We start from the raw sequence: 27,643 nt of genomic DNA on the forward strand, positions 1-27,643 counted from the left end.
TGTAACTCTGTACCCATCAACAATAACTCCTTTCCTATTCTCTCCAGTCCCTGTCAACCACCATTCTATTTACTACCTCCGTTAATTTGATTATTCTAGGTATCTCATATAAGTAGAATGATTTTCGTGGCTGGCTTATTTCTCTTGGCTTAATGTCTTCAAGCTTCATCCAAGTTGTGGCATGTGTCAGAATTTCTTCCTTTAAGGCTCAGTAATCAGTAATAATTATTGTAAGTATGTATCAGAATATCCAATTAATGTAATGATGACAGACACTTGAATTTTTTCCCACCTTTTGGCTGTTGTGAATAATACTGCTAAGAACATAGGTTTACAAATAGCTCTTTGAGACTGCTTTCAATTATTTTGGGTATCAATACTGTTTTCTATAGCAGCAGTACCAACTTATATTCCTATAAACAATGCACAGGGCTCCAATTTCTCCATACCCTTACCAACAGTTGCTGTTTTCGTGTGTGTATGTTTTAGATGTGAGGTGGTATCTCATTGTGGTCTTGCAGTCTCTTACGGTTATTTTGTATGATTATTGTTGGCAACTTCCTTTTGCTATTATCTTTGTGCATATGTATTGTAAATAACTCCTAAAAGTGACTACTTTTTATTCTTCTGTATAATATACATGTATATTTATAACTCCGAAAGGTTACTGCTTTTTATTCTTCTGTATAATATACATGTGTATTTATGTGTGCTTCTATGTAAGATTTATTATTCTACCCAAGGAAATTTTTCTTTTCTTTAAATCTGTACTTCCTATATAGGTAGTGTGCAATAATTTTTATTAATATACACTTTCCACATGTCTTGTTAGATTTGCTCCTATTTTAAACTGCAGCCTCATTTCTAAAATATCTTCTGGGTGCTTAGAATGTGCATAAACTATGTACTATATGCTTGTCATAGTATTTATAATATTTTGTCCAATTTTCTTACAATATTTGCCCATTGATTCTTTGGCCATACTCTTTATTTTTTTTTATTTTTTATTTTTTGGCCATACTCTTTAAACAGAGATGATTTTCTAGTGGTTAATTCTTTACTAATACCTCAAGGTGCTAAATAATATAGGTGTTAGGATTTCCTAGTGTTCTTTTTGACTTTACAGAGAATTGATATATTTCTCAAGAGTTAAACTAGCATTGGAAGTCAGTGACATTTCTTTGATTAGGTTGATTATTTGGTGTTCATATCTTATTTTTATGACTTTAGAAGTGATATTTTCTAGTAATGAAAAAATATTGTAGTCCTAGTATAAGATTCACTTAACCTCACTAGAAACTCTTAAATTTGCTAAAACTATATTTAATAACTTTGGACATCAAGGCATATATGAGATTTGTTAAATATATATTTGAGAATTTTTTTATGGTTTGGGAAATTTTGAATAGCCTAAATGGCATGAATCTTCAGTTCAGAATTTGTGCCTCTTCTTGCATCAACATTATTAAAATACGCACTTTTAGAGAACAAATATGTCAAATAGACTTTTCCTATTTGCATCAATTGTATAAATCATGTCCAGTGATTTTTAATATAAGTTCATGGCATGTCTCCTTCACTTTTACTTTCACTCTTCTTGGAAAATTTTTCTCAAGCCTTTTGCATCCTTCCTTGTTTCTGTGGCTAACTTTTTTTAAAGTTTAGGAGACTAAGGGTGAACAGATAATTATATGTTGGGGACAGTGAACTTCTCAATTAAATGCACATGCTTCCTGTGGTTCTCTCATCTAGCAGATCACAGCATCTAAATATTTTCTGTTTCCACCATGTGGGAACTTGTCTGCTTACAGTTATTTTGGAAAAAGAAAACTTTTCCTATATACTTGACCTTGAATACATAGTAGAAAATCTAATCACTTATGGGGATTGGGAAAGTTGTTTTGTTTTTTAGTTTTTGATGTTTAGTATCTCTGAAACTACAGGTGAAGCGATACTGCATTTCTGCCAGGAGTTCACAGAATCACAAACCCAAAGTCTCCGAAAGTGCTGAAAGAAGAAAACTGCCAACCAAGAATACTCTACCTGGCATAATTGTCCTTCAGAAGGAAGTTTCCCAGGCAAGTGAAGTCTGAAGGAGTTCATTAAGACTGGCCTTGTGAGAAATCTTAAAGGGACTTCAAGCTTTTCTGCTACTAACTAGTAAAGGTAAATACATAAATTCAGAATACTCTAATGTTGTGTTGGTGGTGGGTGAATCACCTAACTCTAGTATGAAAGTTGCAAGACAAAAGTATTAAAAATATTTATAACTTAAGTAATGTTAATGGATATATAAGGTAAAATATGTAAATTGTGACATCAAAACCAAAACATGGGGGAGGAAAGTAAAAAATGTAAAATTTTCTCAGCTTATCAATCTTCATGGTAACCGCAAATCAAAAACTTGGATTAGATTTAGGTATGCCAGACAGCAAATCATAAAGGGACAAAATGGCAATAGTAGTAAGCACGTACCTATGAATAATTACATTAAATGTAAATGGACTAAATTCTCCCATCAAAAGACAGAGTGGCTAAATGGGTATAAATACAATATATATTATGTACAGGAGACTGATTTCAGCCTTAAAGACACATACAGACTGAAAATGAAATATTGCAAAAGGATCTTCCATGAAAGTGTGGCCAGAGTTATAAAAGACTTTAAGACAAAGAGGGTCATTGTATAATGATAACAATGTCAAACAAGAGGATATAACATTTATAAATACTTATGCACCCATAGTGGGAACATCTAAATACATATATCAAGTATTAAGAGACAGGAATAAAACAATAGGGGACTTCATCCAGGCAGAAAATCAATAAGGAAACTTTGGACTTAAATTATATTATACGAGATGACGTCAACAGACAATTGTACAACGTTCTATCCAACAACATCAGAATGCAAATTCTTAGGCACACATGGAACATTCTCCAGGATGTAACATATGCTAGGCTAGAAAACTATATCAAGCCTCTTTTCTAAACACAGTGGTTAAAACTAGAAATCAAGGATGAGAAGAATGCTGGAGGGATGCCTGGGGGGCTTAGTGGTTGAGCGTCTGCCTTTGGCTCAGGGTGTGATTGCGTGATCCGGGAGAGTCCCACACCGAGCTCCTTGCATGGAGCCTGCTTCTCCCTCTGCCTGTATCTCTGTCTCTCTCTCTCTGTGTCTCTCATGAATAAATAAATTAAAAAAAAAAGCTAGATAATTTCCACATATTTGTGGACTTAATATTTTGTAATTGAACAACATAGAATAAGCTGTTAAAGGAATTAAAAAAATATCTTGAGGCAAATGAAAATGAAAATTCAAACTAAGCCCAAAGTTGGAAGAAAATTAGAGCAGAAATAGAGACCAAAAGAAAAGATTAATGAAACTAAGAAAATTGACAAACTCTTTGGCTAGACTTAGCAAGAAAAAAAGAAGATCTCGAGAAAAGAAAATTAGAAATAAGAGACAATAGACATCAATAAGAGACACTACAACAGACATCACACAAAGATCTAAAAGACTGCTACACTGGAGGGTATTATGCTGAGTGAAATAAGTCAGCTGGAGAAAGACAATCATCATATAATTTCACTCACATGTGGAATATAAAAAATAGTCAAAGGGACTATAAGGGAAAGGAGGGAAACTGAGTGGGAAAAAATTAGAGAGGATGACAAACCATGAGAGACTCCTAACTCTGGGAAACAAAGGGTTGCAGAAGAGCAGCCCGGTGGCGCAGCGGTTTGGTGCTGCCTGCAGCCTGGGGTGCGATCCTGGAGACCCAGGATCAAGTCCCACATCGGGCTCCCTGCATGGAGCCTGCTTCTCCCTCTGCCTGTGTCTCTGCCTCTCTCTCTCTGTGTCTATGAATAAATAAATAAAATCTTAAAAAAACAAAAACAAAAACAAAGGGTTGCAGAAGGGGAGAAGTGAGGGGGCATGGAGTGATGGGCACACAGGGAGGGCACATGATGAGATGAGCATTGGGTGTTATATGTTGTCAAATTGAATTTAAATAAAATATTAGGAAGAAAAGTGCTACAACACTTTTATATCCCAACAAATTTGACAACCTAGAATTGGACACTTTCTAGAAATATTTAACCTACCAGGATTGAATCACAAAGAAATAGAAAACCTGAAGAGAAAAATTACTAGTAAAGAGACTGAAATAGTAATCAAAACCCTAGCAAAAGTTGAGAATCAAAAGACTTCATGGCAAACTCTACCAAACATTTAAAGATGACCAATTCTTCTTAGAGTATTCCAAAAAAATGGAAGAGGAGGGAACACTTCCAAACTCATTTCCAGCATTACCCTGATACCAAAACCAGACAAGGACCTGAAAAGGAAGGGAAACTCCTGGCCAATTACCTAATGAACAGAGATGTGAAAATCCTCATGAAAATAGTAGCAAATTGAATTCAACGGGGCATTTAAAAGATTATACACTATTAGCAAATGGGTTGTATTCTAGGGATGCAGGATGGTTCAATATCCACAAATCAATAGATATGATACAGCACATTAACAAAATAGTGTATTGAACTCCTACAGTCATCTCAGTAGATGCAGGAAAAGCCTTTGACAGAATTCAACACCCAGGCATGATAAAAACTCTCAACCAAATGGTTATAAATGGAATGTACCGCAGCATAAGAAATGCCATATATGGTAAACCCATAGCTAAAGTATTCAACAGTGAAAAGGTGACTACTTTTCCTCTAAGATGAAGGATGAGACAAGGATGTGTCACTCTCATCACTTTTCTTCAACATAGTACTAAATGTCTTTGCCAGAATTTTTTTTTTTTTTTTTTTTTTGGGCAGAATAATTAAGTAGAAACTGGTCAGGTGCATCTCTTAAGTAGGGACTGTTTTTCTTATGATTAGATTCATGGTAAATGATACATCACTGGATGTTTTAACCTTGAACACTTGGCTCAGGTAGTGTTTTCCAGGTCTCTACATTAGATAAAGTTATTATATGTTTGTGTCCAGCCCAGCCACAGGGGAGGGAATAGTTAAATTAATCTCCACCTCCTGGGAACAGGAATATCTTCCCATATTAATTTGTATTTTTCTGCCAGGAAGATTTGTCTCGTCTATTCAATTATTTTATATATATATATATATATATAGAGAGAGAGAGAGAGAGAGAGAGAGTTTATATGATATAAATATATCATATTTACATATATATAATTTTACATTTATATATACATATATACCCCCCACAACACACATTGTGTTATGTTGTAACATTTTTAATCCAACACCATGATATTAATTTTGTTGCTCAAATTGTTTCAGCTTTTGCAACTGGGAGCAAATTGTAGCTGTTTCAGATTAAACCATATGTCCCTTTAATTTACCCTGATAAAAATTTATATGAGAGAAAGGGAGAGCATGAGCAGGAGGAGAGGCAAAAGGATAAGTAGACTCCTTGCTGAATGCGGAGCTCAACATGGGGCTCAAACCCACTACCCCAGGATGATGATCTGAGCCAAAGTTAGATGCTTAACCGACTTCTCTTTTTTGAAGACTTCTTTCTCATTCCAGTATGAGATGCTCCAAACTCATCTTGTATTTTTCCATATCCCACACATAGGATATTTGGATCCATGATTGATTTTTTTCTTTTAAGAGAACAAACACATGTACAAGCAAGCCAGGGGGAAAGGAAGAGAAAGAACCCCAAGCGGACTCTATGCCCAGTGACAACCTTGATGTGGGACTTAGTCCCATAACCCTGAGATCATGACTTGACCTGAAATCAAGCCTTGGATGTTTAACCAACTGAGCTGCCTAGACACCCCTTTTAAGAGAATATTAGAAACAACTTAATGAAAGACTTCTGGAGATTCAAGAGTATTTCAATATTCCTGAATGTTTTGTTGGGTTTTTGTCAAATTCTTTGACTTCGTTTCTATTCCAATGTTGTAGTGTAAAAAAGTAAATTATGGAAATGATGCAGCAAGATGACTGAGTAGGAAGCCTTAGCTCTCATTCCTCCACAAACAAATCCATATAATGATACTGGTTCCAAAATTCCTCAAAGAGAAATTCACAATTCTTAGCACAAACTGATAGTAGTTGCATTTATAGGGTTAAGAAGAACAATTTACTTTACTTATGTCAGCTTGTCTCCAAGTCTCCTTAGCTCAGCACCAAGCTTAATACCTTGGGGTGTGATTTCTCCCATGGGGTAAGGGGAGTGAAGATTGGTAGTGTGTGCCTGGCCTCCTTACCTCTCCATGCATCCTCTGTGAAGTCGTTTTCTGTCATGCTTCTTACTAAGTGCAGAATGAGAGCCTGCAGAGCCTGGTCTTCTGGGAAAGACAGGAACAAAGAAAAAGTCACAGCATGCCCTTTATATCCACCATTGGTCTGCACAATTAGGAATAGGCACAGAGCTAAAGCTTTTCCTTTACAGGAAAGGGAAGGAAGCAAAATGACCTTATCCCAAGTATTAGAGTTTTTTCTTCACAGTGCTGTTTTTTTATCTCACATCATACAGAACACGGAATGACCTGCAGAGCCAGTCTTTTGGGTCAGAAAGGATCAAAGAGATGGGTAGGCATGCCCTTTACTAAAATCTTGTGATGCTTAGATTGAGAATAAATACAAAACTGAGATTTTCTTACACTAAGAACTTTTCTGCAACAAAAGTTTTTGTCCTTAACATTTCTGAGTGCCCTACATGGAGTTGATGTCTATGTTGCCCCATCCTAGCACTAAACAAGAGAGTTTGATTCCTGGGAAAATTAGTAATGAAGCAAAAACTTTGATATCCTCTTACAGTTAGCTTTGCTCTGCATTGAGAAAAAGCAAGGGACTCAGGCTTTTCTTCAAGAGGGAGAGGACGTGTTAAGGGGTCTTCCCCCACCTTCCAGTGCATTCCTCAAAAGCTCCATCTCTATTTTGTCACTTACTGAGTACTAGTAATTGATGAGTATCTCTCCAAATGAAAATCATCCATAAAGACTAGGACAGGCAGCTGCTTTTCAAGATAGAAATAATGCAAACTTAAGCATGAAGAAACCAGAAAGTGCAATCAAAGAAAAAAACGAAATCTCCTCATTTACCAACTACCAAGAAATGGAAATCTGTGAAATGCCTGACAAGGATTATTAAAATACTGGATTTATTTCTAGGAGTTTGACTTTATTTATTTTTAAGATTCCATTTATTAAATCACCCCAGGTTCATTCATGTGGTCACAATGGCAGGATTTCCTTCTTTCTGAAGGCTGAATAATATTCATATGTATATATAACATTTTCTTGATTCATTCATCTGTTCATGGACACTTAAGTTGTTTCCATACCTGGGCTATTGTGAATAATGCTGCAATGAATGCTCCAGTACAGAGATCTGTTATTGACAGAGTTCTCACCCTCCTTTGGATAAATTGCTAGATCATAAGGTAATTCTGTTTTTAGTTTATTGAGAAACCTCCACTCCATCTTCCATAATGACTATATCAGTTTACATTCCCACCATTGTGTAGCATTCACTTTTCTCTACATCCTTACCAGCACTTACTCTCTTGTCTTTTTAAAGATTTTTTATTTATTCATTTTGAGAGAAACAGAGCAAGAACATGAACAGAGGAGAGCAGCAGAGAGAGAGGGAGAAGCAGGCTCCCTACTGATCAGAGAGTCTAACTTGAGGCTCAATCCCAGGACCCTAAGATCATGACCTCACCATTTGAGCCACCCAGGTGCCCCTCTCTTGTCTTTTGATAATAGGTATTCTAACAGGTGTAAGATGATATCTCATGGTGATTTTTATTTGCTTTTTCCTTGTGATTAGTAACCTTTTCATGTAACTGTTGGCCATTTGTATGTCTTCCTTGGACAAATGTCTATTCAGGTCCATTGCCAATTCTTTAATGAGGTTATTTTAGCTATTGCATTGTAGGAGATCCTTGTATATTTTGCATATAATCTCATATCGAATATGTTGTTCGCAACTATTTTGTCCCATTCCCAAAGTTGCCTTTTCACTTTTTGTAGTTTCACATGCCGGATGTAAGCTTTTGATACTGATGTAGTCCCAACTTGTTTATTTTTGCTTTTGTTACACCTTTGCTTTTGGTGTCAAGAACTACCTGTTTCCTCTAGGAGTTTGGTGGTTTCAGACCTTACATTTTTTGCATGTAGCTATCCAATTTCTCCAACATCATTTGTTAAAGTAATTGTCCTTTGCCAGTTGCATATTTTTGACACATCAAAAATTAGTTTACCATATATCTATGAGTTTCTTCCTGAACAAAATAATTTCCTTAAAGAAGCACAGTGATTGGGTACCTAAGTGGCTCAGTGGTTAAGCATCTGCCTTTGGCTCAGGGTGTGATCTCAGGGTTCTGGGATCAAGTCCTGCATCTGGCTCCCCACAAGGAGCCTCCTTCTCCCTCTGCCTATGTCTCTGCCTGTCTCTGTGTCTCCCATGAATAAATAAATAAAATATTTTTTAAAAAGCACAGTGATTCATAAGATAATACAGATAAATGAACATATAGGAAACAATATATAAGCAAAATGAGAAGCTGAACAGAGAGATGCAAGCTATTGAAAGGTACACCTGGAAAATACCATAATTGAACTGAAAAATTTAAAGATTTTATTTATTTGAAAGAGAGTGCACAAGCATAGAGGGGCAGAGAAGGAAGGAGAAAGAATCTGAAGCACATTTCATGCTGAGTGTGGAGCCCAGTGTGAAGCTCAGTCCCATGACCGTGAGATTGTGACTTGAGCCAAAACTAAGAGTCAACCAGATGCTTACCTGACTGAACCACCCAGGTGCTCCTGAACTGAAAAGTGTAATACAGGCTTTCAAAAGCAGGCTTGAGCAAGCTGAACCAAGAATCCGCAAACTTAAGCAGAACATTTGATATCTACTCAGGGCAAAATGAAAAAAGAATGAAAGAGTATGAAGAAAGCATTTAAAGACTTGTACAAAAAAAAAAAAAAAGACTTGTACATTGTTTCTATGTGGTCTCATGAGTTATGGAAGTCAGAAGAAGAGAATGAGAGAGGGGCAAAAAAATGTGTGTAAAGAAATAATGTCTTGAAAATTTACCACATTGGGCAGCCCCGGTGGCGAAGTGGTTTAGCGCTGCCTTCGGCCCAGGGCGTGATCCTAGAGACCCTGGATCGAGTCCCGCGTTGGGCTCTCTGATGCCTGCTTCTCCCTCTGCCTGTGTCTCTGCCTCTCTCTCTCTCTCTCTCTGTCTCTATGAATAAATAAATAAAATCTTTAAAAAAAAAAAAAAAGAATATTTACCACATCTGGGGAAAGAAAGTGCATATATGTGAAGTCCACAGGATCCCAAATAGATTGAAAGTTTAGATTTACATTAAGACACATTAAAAAGTCAAAAGACAAAGTAAAAATTTTGTTAGCAGCAGAGAAGAGATCTATAATATCCGAGGGAGCTCCACAAGAACCTTGAAGATTAAAAGAGAGTGGGATAATCAAACTGTTGAAAGTGAAAAACCATGGACAAAAAATATTATACCAGCAAAGCTATCCTTAAGAAATAAAGATGTTCCCAGACAAGTAAATGTTGAGAGATTTCTTTACCACTAGAGTTGCCGTACAAAAAATGTTAAAAGGAGTCGTTCATACTGAAGCAGAAGAGCACTAATTAATTAGCAGCATGAAAACAAAAAGTCGCTAGTGAAGGTAAGTATATAATCAAATACAGAATTTTGTTATATTGTAATGATGGTTCATAAGCCACTTTCTTTTCGAGTATAAAAGTGAAAAGAATTAAAAACAATGACTTTAATAATTTGTTAGTAGATATATACTAAAATATGTAAATTGTAACATCAGTAACAGTGTTGGAAGAAGGGAGGAGTACAACTGTAGAATTTTTGTATGTAATCAAAATTAAGTTTTTTCAGGTTAAACTAGACTGTTACAACTAGTTCTATGTAAGCCTCATGGGAAACAAATAAAAATCCTGTAGTAGACACACAGTATACCAAGAAAAAGGAATCAAAGGATATTTCTAGTAAAAGATTATTAAACCACAAATGAAGATAGTAAGAGAGGAAGAAAGTTACCTTCTACCTGTATTGTAGTCCTTTTGTTACTAACAAAATGGAAATAATGAGTCTTCATCTTTAAAAATTAGTGTAGTCCACAATAGCCAAACTGGAAGGAGCCATGATACCCTTCAGCAGATGAATGGATAAAGAAAATGTGGTGTCTGTATGTATATAGGTGTGTGTGTAAATTTTATACATTTTATACAAGTATAAATTTTATGCATTTTATATATTATTTATATAATATTATATAAATATATGTATCAAATTTATACACACACACATATGTATATAAAATGTCCACAATAGCCAAAATGTCCATAATAGCCAAACTGTGGAAGGAGCCAAGATTTCCTTCGATAGATGAATGGATATAGAAGATGTGTTATATATACACACACACACACACACACACACACACACACACACAATGGAATAGTATTCAGCCATCAGAAAGGACGAATACCTAGCATTTGCTTCAATGTGGATGGAACAAAAAGGTATTATGCTGAGTGAAAAAAGTTAATTGGAGAAAGACAATCATATGGTTTCACTCACATGTGGAATATAAGAAATAGTGAAAAGGACTATAAGGGAAGAGAGGGAAACTGAGTGAGGGAAAATTAGGAAGACAAACCATGAGAGACTCCTAACTCCTAACTCCTAAACAGGGTTGCAGAAGAGGAGGATGGAGGGATGGGGTGACTGGGTGACGGGGACTAAAGGAGGGCACTTAATGGGATGAACACTGGGTGTTATACTATATGTTGGCAAATTAATTTTAATAAAATATAAAAAATAATAAAGATACTTTATTTTTTTAAAAATTTATTTATTTATGATAGACACACACAGAGAGAGAGAGAAAGAGGCAGAGACACAGGCAGAGGGAGAAGCAGGCTCCATGCCGGGAGCCCAATGTGGGACTCGATCTGGGGACTCCAGGATCGTGCCCTGGGCCAAAGGCAGGTGCCAAACCTCTGAGCCACCCAGGGATCCCCAATAAAGATACTTTAAAAAGTATAAATGGATTAAATTTCCCAAATAAACTGCATAGAGTGGCTGAATGATATTTTAAATCCAAGCCTATGTTGTATATACAAGAGACTCATGTTAACTTTGAGGACATAATATAGGACACATGTAGGATAAAGTTGGAGGGTTGGAAAATATTCCACACAAATGATAATCAAAAGAGAGCAAGCCTAACTATACTCAGACAATTAGACTTTAAGTTAAAATCCATCAAAGGAACAGAGAAGGCTATTATAATGATAGATGGGTTAATTCACGAGGAGATTATAAATTATAAATTTGTATGTACTCAGACTGGAGTCCCTAAATATATAAGCAAATATTAAGAGCTATAAAGGGAGAAATATACAGATTTACAGTAATAGGAGGGGACTTCAGTACCCAACTTTCATTAGTGGGTAGGTTGCTTAAACAGGTAATATTGGATTTGAAATTACACTTTAGATCAAGTGTACCTAATAGACATATACAGTACATTCCATCCAACAGCAGTATAATGCTCGTTCTTCTCAAGTACACAGAGAACATTCCCTAAGATAGATCATATGTTAAGCCACAAAACAAGCCTTCAAAAATACAAAAGGACTGAATTCCTATCAAGGATTGTTTCTAACCATAAAATCAATATCAAGAATAATACTGGAATATTGATAAATATGTGAGAATTGAACAAGTGTGTCAGAAAAGTAGTCATAGGAAGGACCAAAAGATATCTTGAAGAAAATGAAAATGCAGTATACCAAAACTTATGGAATGCAGCAAAAGCAATTCAAAGGGGAATATTGAAAGTGATAATTTTTCTGCATCTATTAATATAATAAAATTTTTTCCACTTCACTCTTAATGTGTATCACATTTATTGATTTGTAGATGGTGAGCTATCCTTGAACCTCACAGATAAATCCCACTTGATTATGGTGTATGATCCTTTAATGTGATGTGGAATTTTGTTTGCCAGTATTGAAGATATTTGCATCTATGTTTTCCAAGGCTATTGACTTATATTGTTTCTGTAGTACCCTTGTCTGGTTTTGCTACCAGGGGAATGCTAGCCTCATGAGTTTGGAAATGTCTTCTCCTTTAATTTTTTTAGAAGAATGAGCAGTTTTGGCTTTAGTTCCTCTAAAGTTTGGTATAATTCGCCAGGAAAGCCATTTGGTTCTGGGGTTTTACTTATGAACATGTCTTTTGAATACTAATTCAGTATCTTTACTCATTATTGATCTCTTCAGATTTTCTCTTTTACCACTATTCAGTCTTGGTAGGTTGTATGTTTCTAGGAATTGTTCATTGTTTTCTATGTAATCCAACGTGTTGGCATGTGATGATTAATAGCTGGCTCTTATGGTCCTTTATATTTCTGGGGTGTCATTGTATGATACACCTTTATTGTTGTTAGTTTTCTCCCCTCCAGCAACCCTCAGTTTGTTCCCTATAGTTAAGAGTCTCTTAATTGCCTCCCTCTACTTTTATCTTATTTTATTTTTCCTTCTCTTCCCCTAGGCTCTCCTGTTTTGTTTCTTAAATTGCACATATGAGATCTTTTAGTTTCTGTATTTATCACTTTCTGGGTCCTGGGATTGAGTCCCAGATCAGGCTCCCAGCAAGGAGCCTGCTTCTCCTGCCTATGTTGCTGCCTCTCTTTGTCTCTCTCATGAACAATTAAATGAAATCTTAAAAAAAAAAAAAAAAAGTAATAATAATCTGGGAAATGAGAGAAAATATTTCCAAATCATATATCTGATAACGAGAGGTGAATGCCAAAAATATATGAAGAATTTATAAACCTCAAACTCCCAAGCAGACTGATTAAAAAATGGACAGAAGATATCAACAAAAAATTTTCCAAGGACATGTACAAATGGCCAACAGGTATATGAAAAGGTGCTCAACATTCCTAATCATAGGAGAAATATAATTTAAAACCACAATGAGATCACTTCACCCCAATAATAATGGCTATTCTTGAAAACACAACAAATAACAAGTGTTGCTGAAGATATGGAAGAAACACTTGTACGCTTGGTGCAAAGGTAAATAGGTACAGCCACTATGGAAAACAATATGATGGTTTCTCAAAACATTAAAAATTGAGCATATAACCCAGCAAATGTGCTTCTGAGTATTTTTTCAAAGGTAATGAAATTGCTTTCTTCAGAAGATAATCTGCACCCCGTGTTCATTCCAGTGTTACTTAAGTATACATCGACAGATGATTAAAGAAAATGCAGTGTACATATACAATGGAATATTATTCAGCCATAAAAAAGAAAGAAATCCTTCCATTTGTGACATGGTTGCACCTTAAGGATATGCTGAGTGATATAAGTCAGAAAAGAGAAATACTTTATGATATCACTTGTATGTGGCATCTAAAAAAAGCCAGTCTTAGAGTGCTTGGGTGGCTCAGTCGGTTAAGCATCTGCCTTCAGATCAGGCCATGATCATGGTCCTGGGATGCGCCCCACATTGGGTTCCATGCTCAGTGGGGAGCCTGCTTCTCCCTCTCCCTGTGCCTGCTGCTCCTCCTGCTTGTGTTCTCTCTCTGTGTGTCAAATAAATCTTTTTTAAAAATTCAAAAGCCAGTCTCATAAAAACAAGGAGCAGGGGACGCCTGGGTGGCTCAGCGGTTGGGCGGCTGCCTTTGGCTCAGGTCGTGACCCTGGGGTTCTGGGATCAAGTCCCGCATCGGGCTCCCTGCATGGGGCCTGCTTCTCCCTCTGCCTGTGTCTCTGCCTCTCTTTCTCTCTCTCTGGATCTCTCATGAATAAATAAAATATATATTTAAAAAAAAAAAACAAAAACAAGGAGCAGAATGGTAATTACCAGTTGCAGGGGGTTGGGGATTAGGACAGATGTTGTTCAAGGGTAGAAACTTAAAACTAGAAGTAAATAAGCCCTGAAGATCTAATGCACACCATAGTGAATATAGACAATATTGTATTTTAATAATCAAACCTGTTAAAAGACTACATCTTAATTTTCCCAACCACATAAAGGACATCATTATGTGACATGATAGAGGTGATAGTTGCTACAATGGCAATGTAGCTAGTTGCTACAATTTATATATTGTAATGTATAAATATATATTACAATATATAAATATATCAAATTGACATGTTGTACACTTTAAATTTACGCAATGTTATATATGTCAAATATATTTCAAGAAAAGTAATAGAGAACAACAATATAAGAATCAGGCAGAAGAATTAATCTGAGAATTAGAAGATAGGAACTTGAAAATACCCAGAGAACAAGGGGAAAAAAGTGAAAAAGGATGAAGAAAGACTATGTGATACCATCAAAAAACAATTGGTAAATTACCGGAGTCTCAGAGGATAGGTAGAAAGAAGAGGACAGAAACCTTATTTAAGGAAATGATGGTTGAGAAATTCCCAAATCTGAGCAGAGATTTGAACACCCTGAGTTCATGATGCTCATTGGTCACCAAACTCAAAGACTTCTTCTCCAGTATACATTACAATAAAACTGACAAAATCAAAGAATCCTAAAAGCAGTAAGAGAAAAGAAACTTTTAACTTACAAGGAAACCCTCAAAAAGGAAACCTTCAGGCCAAGGGAGAATAGGATGCTCTACTCAAAGATAAAAACTGCCAAACAAGAATATTAAGCAAAGTATGAGATGCCTGGATGGCTCAGCAGTTGAGCCTGTCTGGTTTTGGCTCAGGGCGTGATCCTGGAGTTCCAAGATCAAGTCCCACATTGGGCTCCCTGCATGAAACCTGCTTCTCCCTCTGCCTGTGTCTCAGCCTTTTCTCTTTCTCTGTCTCTCAAGAATGAATAAGTAAAAATCTTCAAAGAAAAAAAGAATATTCAGCAAAGTAGTCCTTTATAAATGAGGGAATGATAAAGACCTTTCCTCAGAAATCAAAAGCTGAAGGAATTCATCATCACTAGACCTGCCTTACAAGAAATGCTAAAAGGAGTTCCTCAAGTGGAAATAAAAGGACAACAAGTAATATAAACACATATGAGAATATACAGCAGACAAATGGAGTAAGTATATAGGTAAATTAAGAGTATTCTGATAATATAAGGTGGTATGTTAACCACTTAACAGTTAACAGTAGTATAAAGTTTAAGGGACAAGATTATTAAAATAACTATAGCTAAAAAATAAGTATAGTTAAGAGGCACCTGGGTTGCTTGGTGGTTGAGCGTCTGCCTTTGGCTTGGGTTGTGGTCCTGGGGTCCTGGTTTGAGTCCCGCATCAGGTTCCCTGCAGAGAGCCTGCTTCTCCCTCTGCCTGTGTCTCTGCTTCTCTCTCTCTCTCATGAATAAATAAAAATCTTTAAAAAACATAAGTATAGTTAAAACAATTTTTTTAAACACTATTTTTTTTTTAGTTTTTTTTTTTTTTATTTATGATAGAGAGAGAGAGGCAGAGACATAGGCAGAGGGAGAAGCAGGCTCCATGCACCAGGAGCCCGACATGGGATTTGATCCCGGGTCTCCAGGATCGCGCCCTGGGCCAAAGGCAGGCGCTAAACCGCTGCGCCACCCAGGGATCCCCAGTTAAAACAATTTTTAGTACATAAACTATACAGAGAGGTAAATTGTGATTATATACAAATATACAAAAAAATAAGAGGGAAGAAGTAACGGATAGAATTTTTGTGTCCATTTGAAGTTAAATTCTTATCAGCATGAAATAAGTTATTACATCTATAAGATGTTTTATGTAAGCCTCATGGAACCACAAAATAAAAATCTACGTTACATTCACAAAGTATACAAAAGAGAATCATAGCATACCATTACAGAAAATTAATTCAAAACCAGTAGCAGGGACACCTGGGTGGCTCAGTGGTTGAGCATCTGCCTTTGGCTCAGGGTGTGATCCTGGGGTCCTGGGATCGAATCCTGCATCAGGCTCCCATCAGGGAGCCTGCTTCTTCCTCTGCCTATGTCTCTGCCTCTCTCTCTGTCTCTGTCTGTCATGAATGAATAAATAAAATCTTAAAAAAAAAAAAGAGAGACAGAAGAAGAACAATACAAGAAACAACAAAATAGCCAGAAAACAAAATGGCATTGACCAAGTCTTTACCTATCTATAATTACACATAAATAGATTACATTTTCCACTCATAAGTCATAGAGTGGTTGGATGGATAAAAATACAAGACCAACTATATGATGCCTACAAAAAACTCACTCCAGATTAAAATAAGCTCAAAATGAAGCCTTGAAAAAGGACATTTCATACAAATAGAAACCAAAAGAAAGAAGTGGTAGCAATATTTTTATTAGAAAAAGTAGGCTTCGGACAGCCCAGGTGGCTCAGTGGTTTAACGCCCTTCAGCCCAGGGCATGATCCTGGGGACCCGGGGTCGAGTCCCACGTCAGGCTCCCTGCATGGAGCCTGCTTCTCCCTCTGCCTATGTCTCTGCCTCTCTCTCTCTCTCTCTCTATGTGACTATCATAAATAAATAAAAATTAAAAAAAAAAAACTTATACTGATGCCCAAACCAGATAAGGACAGGGAAGCTAAACTACTGGCTAATAGGTATGATGTGGGATGCCTGGGTGGCTCAGTGGTTGAGCATCTGCCTTCTGCTCAGGTCATGATCCTGGGGTCCTAGGATTGAGTCCCACATCAGGCTTCCTGCATGGAGCCTGCTTCTCCCTCTGCCTGTGACTCTGCCTCTCTCTCTGTCTCTCATGAATAAATAAATAAAATCTTTAAATAATAATAATAATAATATGTGTGATGAATGTAAATATAAAAATTCTCAACAAGTTATTTACAAAATAAATTCAGCAACACATTAACAATATACACCATGACCACATCCTATTTATGCCTTAATACACATAAATCAATAAATGTGATACCCCACATTCATAGAATGATACAAAATTCTGTGATAAAAAAATAAGGGGTGAGGGCTCAGTGTTTGAGCATCTGCCTTTGGCCCAGGGTGTTATCCTGGGATCTGGAATCAAGTCCCACGTTAGGCTCCTGGCAGGGAGTCTGCTTCTCCCACTGTCTGTGTCTCTGCCTCTCTCTCTCTCTCTCTCTCTCTCTCTCTCTCTCTCTCATGAATAAATAAAATCTTTAAAAAAAAAAAAATTCTGGGGCAGCCTGGGTGGTTCAGCGGTTTAGCACCACTGTCAGCCCAGGTCATGATCCTGTAGACCCAGGATCAAGTTCCACATCAGGCTCCCTGCTTGGAGCCTGCTTCTTCCCCTGTCTCTCTCTCTCTCTCTCTCTCTCTCTCTCTCTCTCATAAATAAATAAATAAATAAATAAATAAATAAATAAATAAATATATTTTTAAAAAATTCTGTCATCATCTCAAGAAAGCAGTTAAAGCATCCAAAAAGACATGCTTTCTAAAAAAAAAAAAAAAAAAAAAGACATGCTTTCTTTCTTTTTTTTTTTTTTTAAAAAAGATTTTATTTATTCATGAGAGACAGAGAGAGAGAGAGAGAGAGGCAGAGACACAGGCAGAGGGAGAAGTAGGCTCCATGCAGGAAGCCCGGTGCAGGCAGGACTCAATCCCGGGACTCCTGGATCACACCCTGAGCCAAAGGCAGACGCTTAACTGCTGAGCCACCCAGGCATCCCATCTTTTTTTTTTTTTTTTTTTTAAGACTTTATTTAGTCATGAGAGACCCATAAAGAGGGGCAGACACACAGGCAGAGGGAGAAGCAGGCTCCATACAGGGAGCCCAATGTGGGACTCGATCCTGGGACTCCAGGATCATGCCCTGGACCGAAGGCAGGCATTAAACTGCTGAGCCACCCAGGGTTCCCCAGACTATGAGATTTTCAACAAATTTCACAGGCCAGAAGTAGGTAGCATAATACAATCAAATGGCTGAACAAACAAAACTGAAGTAGAATTTTCTACCTAGAAAATTGTCCTTCAGGGATCCCTGGGTGGCGCAGCGGTTTGGCGCCTGCCTTTGGCCCAGGGCGCGATCCTGGAGACCCGGGATCGAATCCCACATCGGGCTCCCTCTTGCATGGAGCCTGCTTCTCCCTCTGCCTGTATCTCTGCCTCTCTCTCTCTCTCTGTGACTATAATACATAAATAAAAAATTAAAAAAAAAAAATTAAAAAAAAAAAAAAGAAAATTGTCCTTCAAATTTGAGGGAGTCCATAGTTTTCTATTTCTTTTTTTTTTAAGATTTTATTTATTCATGAGAGACACAGGCAGAGGGAGAAGCAGGTGCCATGCAAGGAGCCTGATGCAGGCAGGACTTGATCTCAGGATCACATGCTGAGCCACCAGACATCCCATTGTTTTCCATATAAGGAGAAACTGAAGGAGTTCATCAGTACTAAGCTGGCCTTAAAGAAATGTTAAAGGCACTTCAAATTGAAGCAAAAGGATGTTAGTACAGTAAAACATATTAAAGTATAAATCTCACTTTATAGTAAAGGTGAATACGTAGCTAAATTCAGGAGACTAACATGTTGGTAGGCAGATCACTTAAATTCTACCATAAAAGATAAAAGACAAATATATTTCTGTAACCAGAACTATACTGATTTGTTAATTGATACACAAAGTAAACGATGGAAATTGTGATGTCAAAAACATGAAATGTAAAAAAAAAAAAAAAAAACAAAAAAAACATGAAATGTAGGTGGGACCAGAACACAAATTTTTAGTGTGCATTCAAAGTTGTTACCAGCTTAAAATAGACAATATGGGATGTTTTAGCTTAATATAGATTGCTATCTAGCTAATACAGACTGCAGAAGATGTTACATATAAACTGAATGATAACTACAAATCAGCAAACAGTAAGAAATCTGGAAAAACTAAAGAGTAAGGAATCGAAGTATAGCAGTAAAGAAAACCAGCAAGCCATGAAAGAGAGAAGAAAGCATTAGAGAAAGTCTACAAAAATAGTCACAAAACTAGTAACAACATGACAATAAATACATCTTTACCAATAATTACTTTGTTTTTTTTTCCAATAATTACTTTGAATGTAAATGGAGTAAATGCTCCTCTAGTCAAAAGACATAGTGTGACAGAATGTATTTTTAAAAATCTTTAAAAAAAACAAAACCCCATCTATATGCTATCTACACCAGATTCATTTCAGACCTAATGACACCTGAAGATTGAAAGTGAGGGGGTGGAGAAACATTTATTGTGCAAATAGATGTCAGAAGAAAGCTGGAGTAGCAATAATTGGTATCAGACAAACTAGATTTTAAATCAAAGTCTGTAAAAAGAGACATATAATAATAAAGCAGACAATCCAGCAAAAAGATGTAACAACTGTATATATTTATGGACACCACCACCACCACCCTGCCGTGTGGATGCACCCAAATCATAAAACAGTTAATAACAAACATAGAAGAAATAATACTATAATAGTACAGGACTGGATAGATCATCCAATCAGAAAATCAACAAGGAAACAGTGGCTTTTTTTTTTTTTAAGATTTCATTTATTTATTCATGAGAGACAGAGAGAGAGGCAGAGACATAGGCAGAGGGAGAAAGAGGCTCTATACAGGAAGCCAAATCAGATGTGGGACTCTTTCCCAGAACTCCAGGATCATGCCCTGGGCTGAAGGCAGACGCTGAACCACTGAGCTACGTAGGCATCCTGGCTTTTTTTTTTTTCTTTTTTATGATTTTATTTATTATGAGAGAGGCAGAGACATAGGCAGAGGGAGAAGCAGGCTCCCTGTGGGGAGCCCGATGCAGGACTTGATCCTGGATCCCAGTATCACATCCTGAGCTGAAGGCAGATACTCAACCACTGAGTCACCCAGGTGTCCCAGGAAATAGTGGCTTTGAATGACACACTGGACCAGATGTATTTAAGAGGTTTATACAGAATATTCCATCCTGAAACAGGAGAATGCTTACTCTTTTTAAATACATACCCAACCTTCTCCAGAATAGATGACATATTAGGTCACAAAACAAGCTCCAACAAATTAAAGAGACTGAAGCCATACCATGTACCTTTTCTAACCACAAAACTTGAAGAACAAGGAAAAAAATCTAGGAATACCACAAATATACGGAGGTTAAATAACATGCCACTGAACAATGAATGGGCTGACCAAGGAAGCAAAGAATAAATTAACAAATACATTGAAAACACAATGATCCGAAACCTTTGGGATGCAGCAAAGCAGGTTCTCAGAGGGAAGTTTATAGCAATATAGGCCAACCTCAACAAACAAGAAATATGTGAAAGCAACAAAATTGATAAAAATTCTAGCCAGACCATGGCGGGGGTGGGAGATTGAACAAAATCACAAATAAGAGAAATGCAGGGCACCTGGGTGGCTCAGTGGTTGAGTGTCTGCCTTTGGCTCAGGTCATGATTCAGGGGTCTTGGGATCAAGTCCTACATCAGGCTCCCCAGAGGGAGCCTGCCTCTCTCTTACGTGCCTCTCAGGAATAAATAAAATCTTTAAAAGTAAAGAGAGAGAAATAGCAACCAACACCACAGGAATAGAAACAATCATAAGAAAATATTACAAAAAATTACATGCCAACAAATTGGACAAGCTAGAAGAAATGAATAATTTCCTAGAAACATATAATCTACCAAAATTGAAGCATTAATACATAGAAAATTTAAACAGACCAGTTACCAGAAAGGAGAATGAATCAGTAATCAAAAAACTACCAAATAACAAAAATCCAAAACTAGATGGCTTCATGGGTGAATTCTACCAAACACAGAAAAGTTAATACCTATTCTCAAACTATTCCAAAAATTGAAAAGGAAATGAAATTTCCCAGTTCATTCTATGAGGCCAGCATTACCCTGATACCAAAACATGATCAAGACACCATAGAGAGAGAACTATAGGCCAACATCCCTGATGAACATACCTGTAAAAATCCTCAACAAAATAGTAGCAAACAGAATCCAACAATACATTAAAAAAAAATCATTCACCACGACCAAGTGGGACTTACTCTTGGGTCACAAGGATGGTTCAATACTCAAATCAATCAATGTGATACGTCACATCAATAAGAAGGATACGGGATCCCCGATGGCTCAGCAGTTTAGCGCCTGCCTTCGGCCCATGGCGTGATCCTGGAGTCCTGGGATTGAGTCTCACATCGGACTCCCTGCATGGAGCCTGCTTCTCCGTCTGCCTGTGTCCTCTGCCTCTGTCTGTGTCTGTCATGAATAAATAAATAAAAATTTAAAACAACGAAAGAAAAAGGATAAAAATAGTATCATTTCAATAGACACAGAAAAAGTATTTAACAAACTACAACAATCATTCATGATAAAAGACCTCAATAAAGTAAGTTTAGAGGGAACATATCTCAACATAAAGGCCATATATGAAAAAACCACAGGTGAACATCATACTCAATAGGAAAAAATAGCTTTTCCCCTAAGTCCAGGAACAAGATGAAGATGTACACTCCCACCACTTTTATTCAACATAGCACTGGAAGTTCTAGACACAAACATTAAATAAGAAAAAAGTATAAAAAGTATGCAGATTGGTAGGGAAGAAGTAAGACTTTCACTATTTGGAGATGATGAAATACATCATCTATATACAGAAAACCCTAAGACTCCATGGAAAAAAACTTCTAGATCTGATAAATGAATTCAGTAAAGTTGTAGGATACAAAATCAATGTCCAGAAATTCAATTGCATTTATAAACATTAATAATGAAGAAGCAGAAAAATAAACTAAGAAAACAATCCTGTGTAGAATTGCACCAAAAATAATAAGATACCTAGGAATAAACCCAACCAAAGAGGTGAAACTCTGAAAACTGTAAAACATTGATGAAGGAAACTAAAGATAACACAAAGAAATGGAGAGATATTCCATGCTCATGGATTGGAAGAACAAATACTGTTAAAATATCTATACTGGGGCTGCCCCGGTGGCTCAGCGGCTTAGCACCGCCTTCAGCTCAGGGCACGATACTGGAGATCCAGGATCGAGTCCCACGTCGGGCTCCCTGCATGGAGCCTGCTTCTCCCTCTCCTTGTGTCTCTGCCTCTCTCTCTCTCTCTCTCCTCTCTGTGTATTCTCATGAATAAATAAATAAAATCTTTTTTAAAAAAAAATCTATACTAACTAAAGCAATCTACACAATCCCTATCAAAATACCAACAGCATTTTTCACAGAACTAGAACAAAAAATCCTAAAATTTGGAACCACCAAAGACCCTAAATAGCCAGAGTAATTTTGAAAAGTAAAAGCAAAGCTGGAGGTATCACAATTTCAGACTTCAAGTCATATTACAAAGCTATAGTTATCAAAACATGGTGGTACTGGCACAAAAATGGATACATAGATCAACAGAAAAGAATAGAAAACCAAGCAATGAATGCAGAACTGTATGATCAATTAATCTTTGACAGAGCAGGAAAGAATATCCAATGGGAAAAATTTCTTCAACAAATGGTATTGGAAAAACTGATGAACTACATGCAAAAGAATGAAACTGGACCACTTTATTACTCCATGCACAAAAACAAACCCGAAATGTATTAAAGACCTCAGCATGAGACCTGATAACTTAAAATTCCAAGAAGAGAGCACAGGCAGTAATGTCTCTGACTTCAATTTTAGCAATGTTTTTCTAAATGTCTACTGAGGCAAGGGAAATAAAATAAAAAATGAACTATTGAGACTTCTCAAAAGAAAAAGGTCTGCACAGCAATAGAGACTATCAACAAAACTAAAAGGTAACCTATGGAATGGGAGAAGATATTTGCAAATGATCTATCTGATACAGGGTTAATATTCAAAATATATAAATAACTTATACAACTTGACACTCAAAAAACAAGCCAGTTTTAAAAATGGGCAAAAGACATGAACAAACGTTTCTCTGAAAACATCCAGATTGCCAATGGAAACATGAAAAGGTGCTCAACATCCCTCATCGTCAGGGAAGTGTAAATCAAAACCACCATGAGCAATCACACTGCATAAGAGAATAAGTGTTGGTGAGAATGTGGAGAAAAGGAACTCTTGAGCATTATTGATGGGAATGCAAACTGCTGCAGCCATTGTGGAAATCAGTAAGGTGGTTCCTCAAAAGGTCAAAAATAGAATTACTTTATGATCCACCACTTGCACTAGTAGGTCTTTACTCAAAGAATACAAAAATACTAATTCAAAGAGATACGTACACCCTGGTGTTTATAACAGCATTGTCTACAATAGAAAAATTGTGGAAACAGTCCAAGTATCCATCAGCTGATGAAGGGTTAAAGAAGATGTGATAAATATATATGATGGAATATTGCTCAGCTATAACAGAGAATGAAATTTTGCCATTTGCAGTGACATGGATGGAGCCAGATAGTATAATGGTAAGTGAAATAAGTTAGAGAAAGACAAACACCATATCATTTCATTCACATGTGGAATTTAAGAAACAAATGAGCAAGTGGGAAAAAAAAAGAAAGTAAAAAACAGACTCAACTATGGAGAACAAACTGATGGTTCCAGAGTGGAGGTGAGTGGGATGATGGGTAAAGTAGGTGATAGGTATTAAAGAGTACACTTGGGGATCCCTGGGTGGCTCAGCGGTTTAGTGCCTGCCTTCGGCCCAGTGCATGATCATGAAGACCCGGGATCAAGTCCCACATCAGGCTCCCTGCATGGCACCTGCTTCTCTCTCTCTCTCTCTCTCTCTCTCTCTCTCTCTTTCTCTCTGTCTCTCATGAATAAATAAAAAAATAAAAATAAAAAAAAATAGAGTGCACTTGTCATGATGAACACTGGGTATTGTATGGAATGTTGAATCACTATATTGTATACCTGAAACTAATATAACACTCTATATTAACTATATTGGAATTAAAATTTTTTAAAGTGAGCAAATGCATGGTATAAAAAAATTAAGATGTTTTACTTAAGCTACATACAAAGCAAAAACCTATTTTATTTAGATACTCAAAAGACAAATAGAAAGGATTGTAAGCATATGACTATAGAAAATGATCAAATTACAAAGGAATTATAAAAACATCCAAAAAAATGGCAATAGTAAGTCAATATCCATCAAGGACTAAGTGTAATTTAACTAAATTCTCTGATCAAAATATACAGAGTGAAAAAAAAAATATACAGAGTGGCTGAATGGATATGAATACATGACAAAACTATATGCTCTGTACAAGAGACCCACTTCGGCTTTATAGACTACAGAGACTAAAAGTGAAGAAGACATGGAAGAAAATATTGTATACAAATGGAAACAACAACAAAAAAAGTGTGGTTAATTAGACAAATTAGATTTTTTTTGTCAAAGACTAATAATAAAAGGGTCAATTCAACATGACATTTATACATATTTGTGCACACATTAGAAAAGTACATAAATATATAAAGAAACTATTAACAGATTTGAATGGAGAAATAGCAATACAATCGCAAGGGATGCTGATATGTCACCTTCAACAATGGATAGATCACCAAGATGGAAAAATCAATAAGGAAACATTGACTTCAACTACTCATTGATTAGATGGACTTAGAACATCCGAACCAACAGCAGCAGAAAACACGTTCTTGTCATGTGCACATGGGACACTTTATAGATCACAAAACAAGTGTTAGGTCACTAAAGAAGTCTCCAAAAATATAGGAAGATTGAAATATCAAGCAGGTTTTCTCACCAGCATGGCATGAAACTAGAAATCAATTGCAGAAGATAACAAGAAAATTCACAATTTGTAGAAATTAAACAACATTGCCACTGAATAATTGATAGGTCAAAGAAGGAGTGCCTGGGTGGCTCAGTAGGTTAAGTGTCTGACTCTTGGTTTCAGCTCAGGTCATGATCTCATGGTCATGAGATTAAGCCCCACACCAAGCTCTGCACTCAGCAGAGCCTGCTTGAGATTTGTTCTCTCCCTCTCTGTCACTCCTCCCCACATGTGCTCTTTCAAATAAATAAATAAATCTTTAAAAAAAAAAAGTAGGTCAGGGACACCTGGGTGGCTCAGTGGTTGAGCATCTGCCTTTGGCTCAGGTCATAATCCTAGGTCCAGTGATCGAGTCCCATATTGGGCTCCCCAGAGAGCCTACTTCTCCCTCTGCATATGCCTTGGCCTTTCTCTGTGTCTCTCATGAATAAATAAATAAAATCTTTTTTAAAAAATAGGTCAAAGAAAAAATTCAAAAGAGAAAAAATAGCCCAAGACCATTGAAAATGGAAATAAAAAATGCCAAAACTTCTGGGATACAACAAAAGAACCATCATAGCAACAAATAACTACATTGAGAAAAAAAAAAAAAAGATCTCAAACAATTTAACTTTACACCTCAAGGAACTAGAAAAATAAGAACAAACTGAGCTCAAAGCTAGTATAAAGAAAGAAACAGGAAAGATCAGAGAAAGAAGAAATGAAATAGACACTAAAAAGACAGTAGTGAAAATTAAATCTATTTTTTTTTTTTAAAAGAACTAAGTTGATATAATAACTTTGGCTAGATTTGCTAGATTTAGGGGGGAGAGAGAAAACTCAAAGAAATAAAATTTGAATGGAAGAGAAGACATTACAACTGACAGCACACAAATATAAATGATCAAAAGACACTATGAATGATTATGTAAGAAACTGGAGAATCCGTAAGAAATTCCTCAAAGACTACAGCCTACCAAGACTGAATCATTAAGAACTAAAATAATCTACATGGACCAGTTACTAGTAAAGATATTGAAAAAGTAATCAAAAACCTCTCAACAAATGAAAGCCCAGAGGACTAGATGGCTCACTAGTAAATTCAGTCAAACATTTACAGAATACCAACTCTTTTCCAACTCTTCCAAACTATCACAGAGGACAGAATATTTCCAAACTCATTTTTCAGGGCCAGCATTAGCCTGATACCAAATAAGACAATGATACTACAAGAAAATAAAATTACAGGCCAATAGTAGTATGAATATAACTACAAAAAACATTTAACAAAATATTAGCATGTCACATTTAACAGGGCATTAAAAGGAGCATGCACCATGATCAAGTGGGATTTATTTGAGGGGTGCAAGGATGGTTCAATATCCATAAATCAACCAATATGGTGTACTTCATTAACAATATGAAGGATGAAAATCCTGTCACCTCAATAGATGCAGGAAAAGCCTTTACAAAATTCAACATCTATTCACGATAACTGAACGAACTGAGCATAGAGAGAATATACCTCAATATAATAAAAGCCATATATGACAAGACCTTTGGATGAGGATTAAAACAAGGATACCTGCTCTTGCCCCTTTCAGTCAAATTACTACTGGAAATTTTAGCCGGAAAAATCTTGTACAAAACAGAAATTAAAAGTAGACATATTGGAAAGGAGGAAGTAAAGTTGTTTCTATTAGCAGATGGTATGATATATATAGAAAATCCTACTCTCCCTGTTAGATTGGCTGTCATCAAAAAACAGATGACAAGTGTTGGCAAGTATGTGGAGAAAAAAGAACCCTTGTGCACAGTTGGTGGGAATGTAAATTGGTACAGCCACTGTGGAAAAGAATATGAATGCCCCTCAAAAAATTAAAATAGAACTATCCTATTATCAGGCAATCCTACTTCAGGGTATATATCCAAAGAAAAGGGAATCATCATTTTTAAGAAATATCTGCATCCTCCCATGTTCATTGCATCTACAATACCAAGACATGGATACAACCTAAGTGTCCATTGTAAGACAAGTCAATAAGAAAATGTAGTGTGTGTGTATATGTATATACATATATGTTTTTGTTTAAGAAAACAAAAACACACACAAAAAAACAAAAACAACTTAATACTTCCTAAATAGACTCAGTATTATAAATATCAAAGACTACATCAATTCAAGGATTCCTTAAAGCATCTATCAAAACGTTACATACATACGTCTTTGAGCCAGTGATTACAGTTCATATCCTACAACCCATAAAAATGAACACTCACGAAGCTGCCTGAAACAAATAAAACATTCTTTATATGAAAGAAACTTTGAGGGATGCCTGGGTGGCTCAGCGATTGAGCCCCTTTGGCTCACGGGACTCAGGATCTAGTTCCGCATTGGGCTCCCTGCAGGAGGCCTGTTTCTCCCTCTCCCTGTTCTCTGCCTCTCTCTCTCTTTCTGTGTGTCTCTCATGAATAGATAAGTCTTTAAAAAAATTTTTTTTGAAAATAATGTATATGTGATCAATAAGCAATTGTTTACATGAGTATTTTAGGTATGTACTAATTTTATTTTTACTGATAATAAAACATCTCCACAATATATCACATAAATGTTGAGAAAAGCTGCATAACATTATATAAAACACAACGTGTACATAAAATGACAGGCAACTTTTAACCCAATATGTGTATTTATAAAATATTTAAAATTATACAGCCAGGGACGAATTTGGATTATGTTTCTGTACAGAGGGATTTATATTTGGTATATAAAAGTGAAGAACACAACTTATTTCTTATTTAGAAATATTTCAAATATTTCCCACAAAAAGAAATATTACATTGGTAACAAAACAGTGGAACCACACTTGAAACGCTACTCAAAAAGCC

The 27,643-nt window shown here is 36.3% G+C and overlaps 1 protein-coding gene across 3 annotated transcripts in view; it reads left to right on the top strand.

The window, feature by feature from the left end:
• Window positions 1-27,643, top strand: part of LOC112912693 (uncharacterized) — a 137,812-nt gene that overhangs the window by 35,928 nt on the left and 74,241 nt on the right. For all 3 annotated transcript variants that reach the window (XM_072757399.1, XM_072757382.1, XM_072757429.1), the window contains exon 2: window positions 1,944-2,166. The gene's annotated coding sequence lies outside the window, so the exon portion shown is untranslated. The remainder of the gene's footprint in view (window positions 1-1,943; window positions 2,167-27,643) is intronic.

This window comes from Vulpes vulpes, chromosome 1 (genome assembly GCF_048418805.1).
Source record: "Vulpes vulpes isolate BD-2025 chromosome 1, VulVul3, whole genome shotgun sequence".
NCBI lineage: Eukaryota > Metazoa > Chordata > Mammalia > Carnivora > Canidae > Vulpes > Vulpes vulpes.